This window comes from Coregonus lavaretus (assembly GCF_964263955.1).
Source record: "Coregonus lavaretus genome assembly, contig: HAP1_SCAFFOLD_48, whole genome shotgun sequence".
NCBI lineage: Eukaryota > Metazoa > Chordata > Actinopteri > Salmoniformes > Salmonidae > Coregonus > Coregonus lavaretus.
Window position 1 is genome coordinate 3,164,197 of NW_028163311.1, and position 10,462 is coordinate 3,174,658.

At 42.7% G+C, this 10,462-nt stretch overlaps 1 long non-coding RNA gene across 1 annotated transcript; it reads right to left on the reverse strand.

Annotated features, from left to right (window-relative positions):
* Nucleotides 1–7,623: 7,623 nt before the first annotated feature.
* Nucleotides 7,624–8,510, reverse strand: LOC311118293. Its single transcript, XR_014611784.1, has 2 exons — nucleotides 7,895–8,510; nucleotides 7,624–7,792 (listed from the first exon to the last, which is right to left on the reverse strand). It is a non-coding gene; the product is annotated as an uncharacterized lncRNA (long non-coding RNA).
* Nucleotides 8,511–10,462: the final 1,952 nt, after the last annotated feature.

Genomic DNA, 10,462 nt, shown 5'->3' on the forward strand with positions numbered 1-10,462 from the left:
TACTTCCAGAGTTTTTGTAGAATCAAGATATACTTTTTTACACAAGCAATAGGGCCGAGCTGGTCTGCAGAGCAACTACTCTCCAACACTCAGTTGTCAGTTTTCATACAGTTTCATTTTTGCTCCTAGTACACACCTTTTTCTTAATCCATCCCTGGTTAGTTTACTCCACCATTGTTTCCAATCTCAACATCTTGACTGTCCCACCCACTTGTTTATTCTTTAATAGTGGCACAATCTGACTTCTCTTCCTTCTATTCAGTCTGTTTTTGGAAACAATGGTGGCGGGACCAAACCCTGTTATGCCACTTCCTGGCTCTGTTTTAACCCTTTAAGTGGTTCTTTCTCCATAGGTGTATACTGAGCCATTTCCTGTCTTTGTTTCAACTGAGCCATTTCCGTTTGCACCATACTTAGCTTGTTATGTTTTCTATCCTTGTGTGAGTTAGTGGTTAACTGCGATTAACTGAAAAATCTCCAATACTTTAGGGCCTTTCAGGCCGTCTTCGTGGTTATATGCGGGGAGCATAAATTGTACAATTGAAAGCTAATAAATGCTTTTCCAAGTTAGAACTCATGTATATTTATGCAATAAGGCCCGAGGAGGTGTGGTATATGGTCAATATACCACGGCTAAGGGCTGTTAGGCACGATGCAACGCCTGAGTCGCCTAATTGCTATTATAAAACTGGTTACCAACATATGTAGAACAGTACAAATATTGCTTTTGTCATACTTGTGGTGTAGGTCTGAATTACCACGGCTTTCAGCCAATCAGCATTCAGGGCTCTAACAACCCCGAACACCCAATGTATATTTACTACAGTAAAATAATATACTGCACCAACTACATAAATATCTGATAGGGGCCATTATCTTCTATGTGGACTTTAAACGAACATCAGAATGGACGACGCCATTTTAACAGCTCGTAAGATTATACATTTTTACACAAAACCAATAACATGTCAAACGAACACAGAAATCTCAAATGGTTAATTTTATTAAGTTACTTTGACGAAATTATGTACATCCATTCAGACAAATCGCAAATATCTAGCTATGTGACTTGTAAAATAGTTTTTATCACGTTCTTTCACTCACTCGGTTTGACACAAAAATTACACATAATAACTTTACCAAATGGGAGAATACCTTGCGGTATTTGTTAACTAGCATGTTATGACATGTTCTTTCGATATTAGAAAGTTTATACGTGCTATTACATACCTCTAGTAATACATTTGAAACAGACACAAAGTTGTCGTCTTGACAGCACATGTCTGGCGCATTCTTTATTCTGAACAATGGGTCGCGCCAACCCGGAACTTCCTGTTCCCCCACTACCACAGTGCAACATCGACATCTATTGGACTGATGGACTAACTACCTCTTAATAATAATAATAAATAATAATAATAATTATAATAATAATATGCCATTTAGCAGACGCTTTTATCCAAAGCGACTTACAGTCATGTGTGCATACATTTTTAGGTATGGGTGGTCCCTCTACCTCTTCTTCTTCTTATCTAGTATAATGACGTTCACGTAATGCGTATGCCTCCACCTACTGTTCGGTTAGTAAACCAGAGAAAAAATAAATGTCCATTGTGGAAAAGGGGGAAAAACTACATCACACAAAATTAAAATACATAAAAAAGTCACAGTCCAATCCAAATCACATCCCTACACAGGTTCAGGGGCCTTGGAGGGCGGAACATCTCCAGTCAGTATTCCCTGCAATCAGTGGAAACTCCTTAGAGGAGGAAGGGGAGGACCATCCCCCTCAGTGAATTTCATTTTTTTTAAATAATAGTGAAACATTAAAAAAGTTATCCTTTTCAGATACAACTATAAAAAAATATATACAATAATATTTAACCAAATAATTGATTAAAACACACTGTTTTGCAATGACAGCTAGCTTCCGTCCACCTCATAGTTCTCACCCCCTTCCATAGACTTACACAGTAATTATGACAACTTCCGCAGGACATCCTCTAACCTTTTGCAGCATGAACTGACATGTTGTCCACCAAATCAAAGGATCAGAGAATGAATCTAGTACTGAAATCTAGTTCCTTCTACCACTCTAAATTCCAAGCATCTGCCTCTAACCCTAGGAAGCTCTTTGCCACATTTTCCTCCCTCCTGAATCCCCCCCCCCCCCCCCCCCTCCTCTCTCTCTGTGGATGACTTCGTCAACCACTTTGAAAAGAAGGTTGACGACATCCGATCCTCGTTTGTTAAGTCTAATGACACTGCTGGTCCTGCTCACACTGCCCTACCCTATGCTTTGACTTCTTTCTCCCCTCTCTCTCCAGATAAAATCCTGCGACTTGTGACTGCAGGCCGCCCAACAACCTGCCCGCTTGACCCCATCCCCTCCTCCCTTTTCCAGACCATCTCCGGTGACCTTCTCCCCTACCTCACCTCGCTGATCAACTCATCCTTGACCGCTGGCCATGTCCCTTCCGTCTTCAAGAGAGCGAGAGTTGCTCCCCTTCTCAAAAAACCAACACTCGACCCCACTGATGTCAACAACTACAGACCTGTATCCCTTCTTTCTTTTCTTTCCAAAACTATTGAGCGTGCCGTCTTTAGCCAACTCTCTTGCTATCTCTCTCAGAATGACCTTCTTGATCCAAACCAATCAGGTTTCAGGACTGGTCATTCAACTGAGACTGCTCTTCTCTGTGTCACGGAGACTCTCCGCACTGCTAAAGCTAACTCTCTCTCCTCTGCTCTTGTCCTTCTAGACCTGTCTGCTGCCTTTGATACTGTGAACCATCAGATCCTCCTCTCCACCCTCTCCGAGCTGGGCATCTCCGGCGCGGCTCACTCCTGGATTGCGTCCTACCTGACCGGTCGCTCCTACCAAGTGGCGTGGCGAGAAGCTGTCTCCGCACCACGTGCTCTCACCACTGGTGTCCCCCAGGGCTCAGTTCTAGGCCCTCTCCTTTTCTCCCTATACACCAAGTCACTTGGCTCTGTCATATCCTCACACGGCCTCTCCTATCATTGCTACGCTGACGATACACAACTAATCTTCTCCTTTCCCCCTTCTGATAACCAGGTGGCGAATCGCATCTCTGCATGTCTGGCAGACATATCAGTATGGATGACGGATCACCACCTCAAGCTGAACCCTGGCAAGACGGAGCTGCTCTTCCTCCCGGGGAAGGACTGCCCGTTCCATGATCTCGCCATCACGGTTGACAACTCCGTTGTGTCCTCCTCCCAGAGTGCGAAGAGCCTTGGCGTGACCCTGGACAACACCCTGTCGTTCTCCGCTAACATCAAGGCGGCGACCCGCTCCTGCAGGTTCATGCTCTACAACATTCGGAGAGTACGACCCTGCCTTACACAGGAAGCGGCACAGGTCCTAATCCAGGCACTTGTCATCTCCCGTCTGGATTACTGCAACTCGCTGTTGGCTGGCCTCCCTGCATGTGCCATTAAACCCCTACAACTCATCCAGAATGCCGCAGCCCGTATGGTGTTCAACCTTCCCAAGTTCTCTCACGTCACCCCCCTCCTCCGCACACTCCACTGGCTTCCAGTTGAAGCTCGCATCTGTTACAAGACCATGGTGCTTGCCTTTGGAGCAGCGAGGGGAACGGCACCTCTGTACCTTCGGGCTCTGATCAGTCCCTACACCCAAACGAGGGCATTGCGTTCATCCACCTCTGGCCTGCTGGCTCCCCTTCCTCTGCGGAAGCATAGTTCCCGCTCAGCCCAGTCAAAACTGTTCGCTGCTCTGGCACCCCAATGGTGGAACAAGCTCCCTCACGACGCCAGGACAGCGGAGTCACTCACCACCTTCCGGAGACATTTGAAACCCCACCTCTTTAAGGAATACCTGGGATAGGATAAAGTAATCCTTCTACCCCCCCCCCCCCAAAAAAAATAATAATTGTAAAGTGGTTATCCCACTGGCTATAGGGTGAATGCATCAATTTGTGAGTCGCTCTGGACTAGAGCGTCTGCTAAATGACGTAAATGTGCCCTTGAGCAAGGCACTTAACCCTAATTGCTCCTGTAAGTCGCTCTGGATAAGAGCGTCTGCTAAATGACTAAAATGTAAATGTAAATGAAAGCATAAGCTACAGCTAGCTAGCACTGCAGTGCATAAAATGTAGTGAGTAGTTGACTCAAAGAGAGAGAAAGACAATAGTCGAACAGTTTTTAACAAATGCATTTCTTCAAAAATGAAGGAGGAACAAGAGAGAGAGATATTTTGTCATTTTTTTCAGTTTCACTTACTTAGCTAGCAAATGCAAATGGTTAGTTTTGCCTACTCAAATACCCGGCTCAAACAGAGGGATGCTATGTTAGGTAGCTGGCTATGACTATCTAACACTGGAACTCTTCCAAGTCAAGGTAAGCTTTTGGTTTTACTAATTTATTTCCACCGGGGCCCGCCGGTGTAACTGCTAAGAAAGAATACAACAAACTGTTTGGCTATGAAAGTGAACTGTTCACGTGTGATCAGGGTGTATTCATTCCACCAATTTGTTGAAAAACGTTTCTTAAACGGAAGCAAACGGAATGAAACAGGGATAAACATACCTGAATTTGTCCAATAGAAACTTGTTTGCAACTGTTGGACAAATGATTACACCATAGATAAGCTAGATGCAGGCAAGATGGGTCCTCTGTAGTTCAATTGGTAGAGCATGGCGCTTGTAACGCCAGGGTAGTGGGTTCGATCCCCGGGACCACCCATATGTAAAAATGACATGCTGAGGGGGGGGGGGGCACAAATAGTATTGCTTTAGAGCCCTAATAAAACAAGGTAGATTGGTCCTAGTGCTGTTGAAATGATGGTCCTACTGCTGTTGAAATGATGGTCCTAGTGCTGTTGAAATGATGGTCCTAGTACTGTTGAAATGATGGTCCTAGTGCTGTTGAAATGATGGTCCTAGTGCTGTTGAAATGTACAAAAATGTATCTGAAATGTAGCCATACAAATCAACAACCATTGTTTGTATAATAACACAATTAAGATATGCACCCCTTTACTAACTACAAGTGTATCTGAAATGCAACCATATCTGTCGTAGGCCTACACATCATTTGTGTCTATCAACAACCGTATCTGTCGTAGGCCTACACATCATTTGTGTCTATCAACAACCATATCTGTCGTAGGCCTACACATCATTTGTGTCTATCAACAACCGTATCTGTCGTAGGCCTACACATCATTTGTGTCTATCAACAACCATATCTGTCGTAGGTCTACACATCATTTGTGTCTATCAACAACCATATCTGTCGTAGGCCTACACATCATTTGTGTCTATCAACAACCATATCTGTCGTAGGCCTACACATCATTTGTGTCTATCAACACACACAGATAAGCTGGACAGGATGATTACCACTAGGCTATCAGAAATTTTACAGGCTTCATAGCATGAACTTCAATAATTAGAACTATAGGCTACATTTCTGTAGAATGTGACACTAAGCAATGAGCGTAACCTACAGTAAGCCAAGCTGCCACTTCTCTCTGTGGGAGAGTTTCAGAAATGATAACTAAATCAAACTAAGTGCGTATTCTATATTCAGAGCTGAGGTTACATTTCCTACATGACAGTAGCTCATTTCAATCTGCCACAAATAAGAGTGAATGACCATTCATAGAGCAACACACACACACACACACACACACACACACACACACACACACACTATAGCGAGAGAGCAGGAAGGGGGTGAAAAACTAGGCTGCATTGTTTCCATAGTAACTTTTACAGTAGCCTATCACACAACGACTGTGTGTAATGCAAATTAATTATGCATTGAAGTGAAAAGCAAAGGCCTACTATACATTAAACAATGTGCCAAACAACCAGTAGGCTTACATGAGGGGAAACTAATGAATAAATCATTCCATGAGAAGTTTCAGATTCCATTCTCCTTCCTGGCTAAATTGACTTCTCAGGTCTCTCAAATGCCAGCTGGGCTTTTCGTTGATGTAACATGCTCTGTGTTCAGAGTCTGTGTTCACTGAATACGTTCTTCAGGTTGACGAACATATTTTTGGCACATTGCTGTAGATGCCCCAAAAATGTTAATCATGTTTCAGTGCCAACAGCACAGTCGGCAGTGCTGACAAAGGCCCGCCATATCTTTGAAGAACAAAGAACTTGTCAGTTGGTTGCACTGCCCAGCCATTTTCGGATATTCATGCTGATCAAAGCTTAGCAAACTACCTATATTATTCAGAGCACTGCAACCAAAACTTAACAAAGCTACTAGCTAGCCTATAATTAGCTGTTTCCCTACCCCCAACCAGACAACCCACTACAGACTAAGTCCTGCATGTGGAATAAAGAAGTGAGAGTGATTAGCTGGACAATTAACCTTGTTTCAAATAAAATAAAGGGGGGTGTTTTTAGTGTCTAAGTGTTTCAATATATTACATATGCATTGTAGAGAATACTGGTGGCTGGCAAATTGTCTTGTCCCCATGGTGGTGTAAAGGTGTAGTGACATGTTTTGAGTAGATAAATAGACATATACATGTCCTTATGTCCTCAGTCACCTAATCTAAAACCTCATTATGAAAAATTAAATTGAGAATGTAAACCTTTTAAAAGAAGCACATTGATATATTATATTTCTGTAGTTATGATTATATACCAATGTTATTTTTATGCATTAAGCATGGTAAGCACCTTTATTGCAATGTTTATAGGTAAATACATGCATATTTATAATGTGAAGACAGTTAGATTATATTTAATGTCTGTGAAATGTTAATTGATCATGTATTTATTTATTGGCTGTTGCATTATGGGTAGGGGTATTTAAACCCTGGCATTACCTTGTTTGAGAGAGGACAGGGAACGGGTTGGCATGCTGCTGGGTTTTCAGGCATGATTGAGCCTGGGTTTTTTCTTTGAGAGCACTAGTTTACTCAGTTTGAGGCCTACATAGTGTTCACGTCCGGTTTGTTATTTTGCTGGTAAATAATTGTACAGTTCACTGACTATATCTCCACTAGCAAATAAAAGCCTCACTGGGCAAGAATAGTAAAGAACTGCTGTTGCCTCCTCAATGTTAAAATCCAACCGCGTGGGTAAATGTGACAATATGTTTTGAATGCCATGAATTACACAAAAGCATTATATTTACTGTAAAGATAACCCCCAAAACGACAATGATTCGGTAGATCAATAAAGCTATAGTACTCTATCAGGTCACAAAGTTGCTTATGCTGACAAAACATGTTAGTGAATAGGTCAAATATAGCTTTGTGATGCTCATTTGAACTTCCTGTCTTCCTCAGCTGCAGACAAACACTAAATATTATAAAAACATAGTTGTTTTGTATACAATTACACTTAAGAGAAGAAGAGGTTGACCATTACAAATAAATGTACAAACTTTATTCCTCATTGACATATCAATCAAGTTCAATGCAGTTATCCAAATACATTCATCATCAATGGCTAAAATAATGAATATAGTTTTAATATCACATGTAGTCGTTTCATAGCATGTGTCTAATTAAACAAAAGTATTTTTGATAAAGAGCAAATACCTACGCATGTGATGTCACGATTCTCTAAAGCAGAACCCAGAAGCAGACCAGGACAAGGTGAGTTGAATGAAGGTGAGTATTTATTTAAAGACTTAAATGTGGAAGCAGGAGAATCCAGGTGACGGAGCTGGCAGTGGAGGTGAGTTGGTGGGAGTGAATGGGCAGATCCAATTATGTCTCTGAAGCCACAGACGACCAGACAGCGGTGGAGTGAATGTTCCGGAAGAGTAACTGTAGACAGAGTAAACGAAGGTGAGTTCACAGCAAGCAGAAAGTACAAAACAACAAAACAAACTCTTAGTAACTTGAGGCTGATACGCAGGCACAACATACTGTTCATGGCTAACGATCCGGCAGGGAACGGATGTCAGGTCAGAGCTTATGAAGAGATGATGATCAGGACCAGGTGTGCAGACAGCTGATGAGATGCAGGTGCGGGCAATCGAGAGATCTCCCGCCTATCTTCGTCGCCCGGCAACCAGACAGGGTGCGTTCAGGAACCTTCAGGAAACAGACTCCAAGACAGGAAACAGACAACTCAGGTAGAAACAGACTCAGGAAGCGGGATTCATGACATGTGAAGCTTGGTTATGTAAGATACGCTGTAAGAGCTGTCACCCCCAAACCACTGCAATGTAAGAATTTGACTGTGTTTCAAGTGTGTGCAGACGGACAGAGTATACTGAAGAACGGTGTGTAGAAGGACGACGGGGTTGCAATTGTGGTGGGGATGATGATCCTGAGTTCCTGGAGTGCCCTGTAAGGGTGAAGGAGATTGAGGTGGCAAAGGTTAGAGGTCAATCGAATCTCCTATTCGGAGGCGATTAAAATAATTGAGAAAACGAGTGATGCTAGGGAAGATATGGTAGTGGATACACCACAGCCTGTAGTAAATGTTTGCTGCCAGACAAAACATACCCTGTGGGTTAAAAATGTTTATTTGTTTTGCGTTCATTGCCACAGTTATAAATTGGACAGCACAAGTCTCAAAGATGTCTAAGAAAATGGACATGATTGTGACTGCGGCAGAAACGTTTTTGGGACTGAAGACTTGCAAGGGGTCCCTTGAGCCTGTGTAGGGATCAGATCTATCAACATTCTCTACTGCTTTGTGCTACACTCGTTAATGCACATTCACCATTCCCTAAGTGAAGTAGCCTACCCTTCTTTCCATCCGCACCACTATAGACTAACAACTGAGGCAAATTCCTTTGGATCGCACTCGACAAGTCATTGTGGATTATAGAGACTTTTCTGCCTGAACATTCACTCCCAGCTCACATCTGAACTATTTGAGTCACTAGTGTCCCTCCACTGGCTCTTACGACAGAGACCATTGAGAACCTGAACTTTCCTGAATAGACGTTGACCTTTGTTGATACCAGATAACATTACTTGAGCCACTGTCCCGTTTCTCCATTTATTTAGGTTGAAATGACAGTATCAAGCCTTATTGATTTCCCCATTATTGTTTGTTTTTGCTTTGATATGATTATACTCCTTTCCTTAGTTCTTTTGTTGCTTCATTGTGATTTAGTTTAATCATTTTTGGAGAGGTATTGCAGTTTATTATACTTGGCCCTACGGCGCAATCTGACAATCTCTGTCTTTCACTGAGTACAACACAACCCAGGAGAGGCCTGCTGCCAACACTGGATTGGATCCCTCAGAGCGTGCCTGCCGTGGGTTGACCACGGACCGTTCCTCAAGGACTTTTACATTTTTAATTTCTGGACTTGTCCAGTTGGGACTTTTAGTCATTGCTAAACAAAGATTGTGGAACACCCTTCTGTCAGTTTGGAACGTCTATATATCCTGTAACCACTCATTCATACAAACTCATACAAATGCAAGAACTGATATTCACTTATCTATGTCCCATTCTTCAATCTGGTCTTTGATATACAAAGTGTACAAAACATTAGGAACACCTTCCTAATATTGCATTGCACCCCCTTTTGCCCTCAGAACAGCCTCAATTCGTTGGGGCATGGACTCTACAAGGTGTCGAATGCGTTCCACAGGGATGCTGGCCCATGTTGACTCCAATGCTTCCCACAGTTGTATCAAGTTGGCTGGATGTCCTTTGGATGTCCTTTGGGGGGTGGACCATTCTTGATACACACAGGAAACTGTTGAGCGTCAACCCAGCAGCGGTGCAGTTCTTGACACACTCAAATCCGGAGCGCCTGGCACCTACTACCATACCCAGTTCAAAGGCACTTCAATATTTTCTTGCCGGTTTACCCTCTGAATGGCACACATACACAACCCATGTCTCAATTGTCTCAAGGCTTAAAAATCCTTATATAACCTGTCTCTTCCCCTTCATCTACACTGATATAAAGTGGATTCAACAGGTAACATCAATAAGGCATCATAGCATTCACCTGGTCAGTCTGTCATGGAAAGAGCAGGTGTTCCTAATGTTTTGTACATTCAGTGTATATTTTAGTCGACGCATGTCATGTCTGATATACATGAATAAAAGTGTTATTCACCCTGGACATGAGACTTGATTTTTGACTTTTGAATCATAAGCTCTAAGTGTTGTCTGGGGACAGGCGGAAGAACAAGCGGAAGTTTTTATTGATGTCTGGGAGAGTTTTCGAGGGAGAGAACATGAGTTCTGAAGTACAGTAAACCCAACCAGGGACCCTTGATTATCTGCTATATTACACAGACAGCACGAGTGACATTGCATCAGTATACTATTACAAATGGAGCCTACTTCTCTGTGCTCTGGAGAGATGGCAGGTATTTGGTCAGAAGGCTCTGGAGGTCCTTGGAATGTTCTGTCTCTAGCACCTGGATAGAAGTACTGAGTGTGCTTGAAAGAAAGCAAGAGAGTTAACCTGTAATAAGTATTACATTTGCTGATTATTGAGGACTATAAGGGGG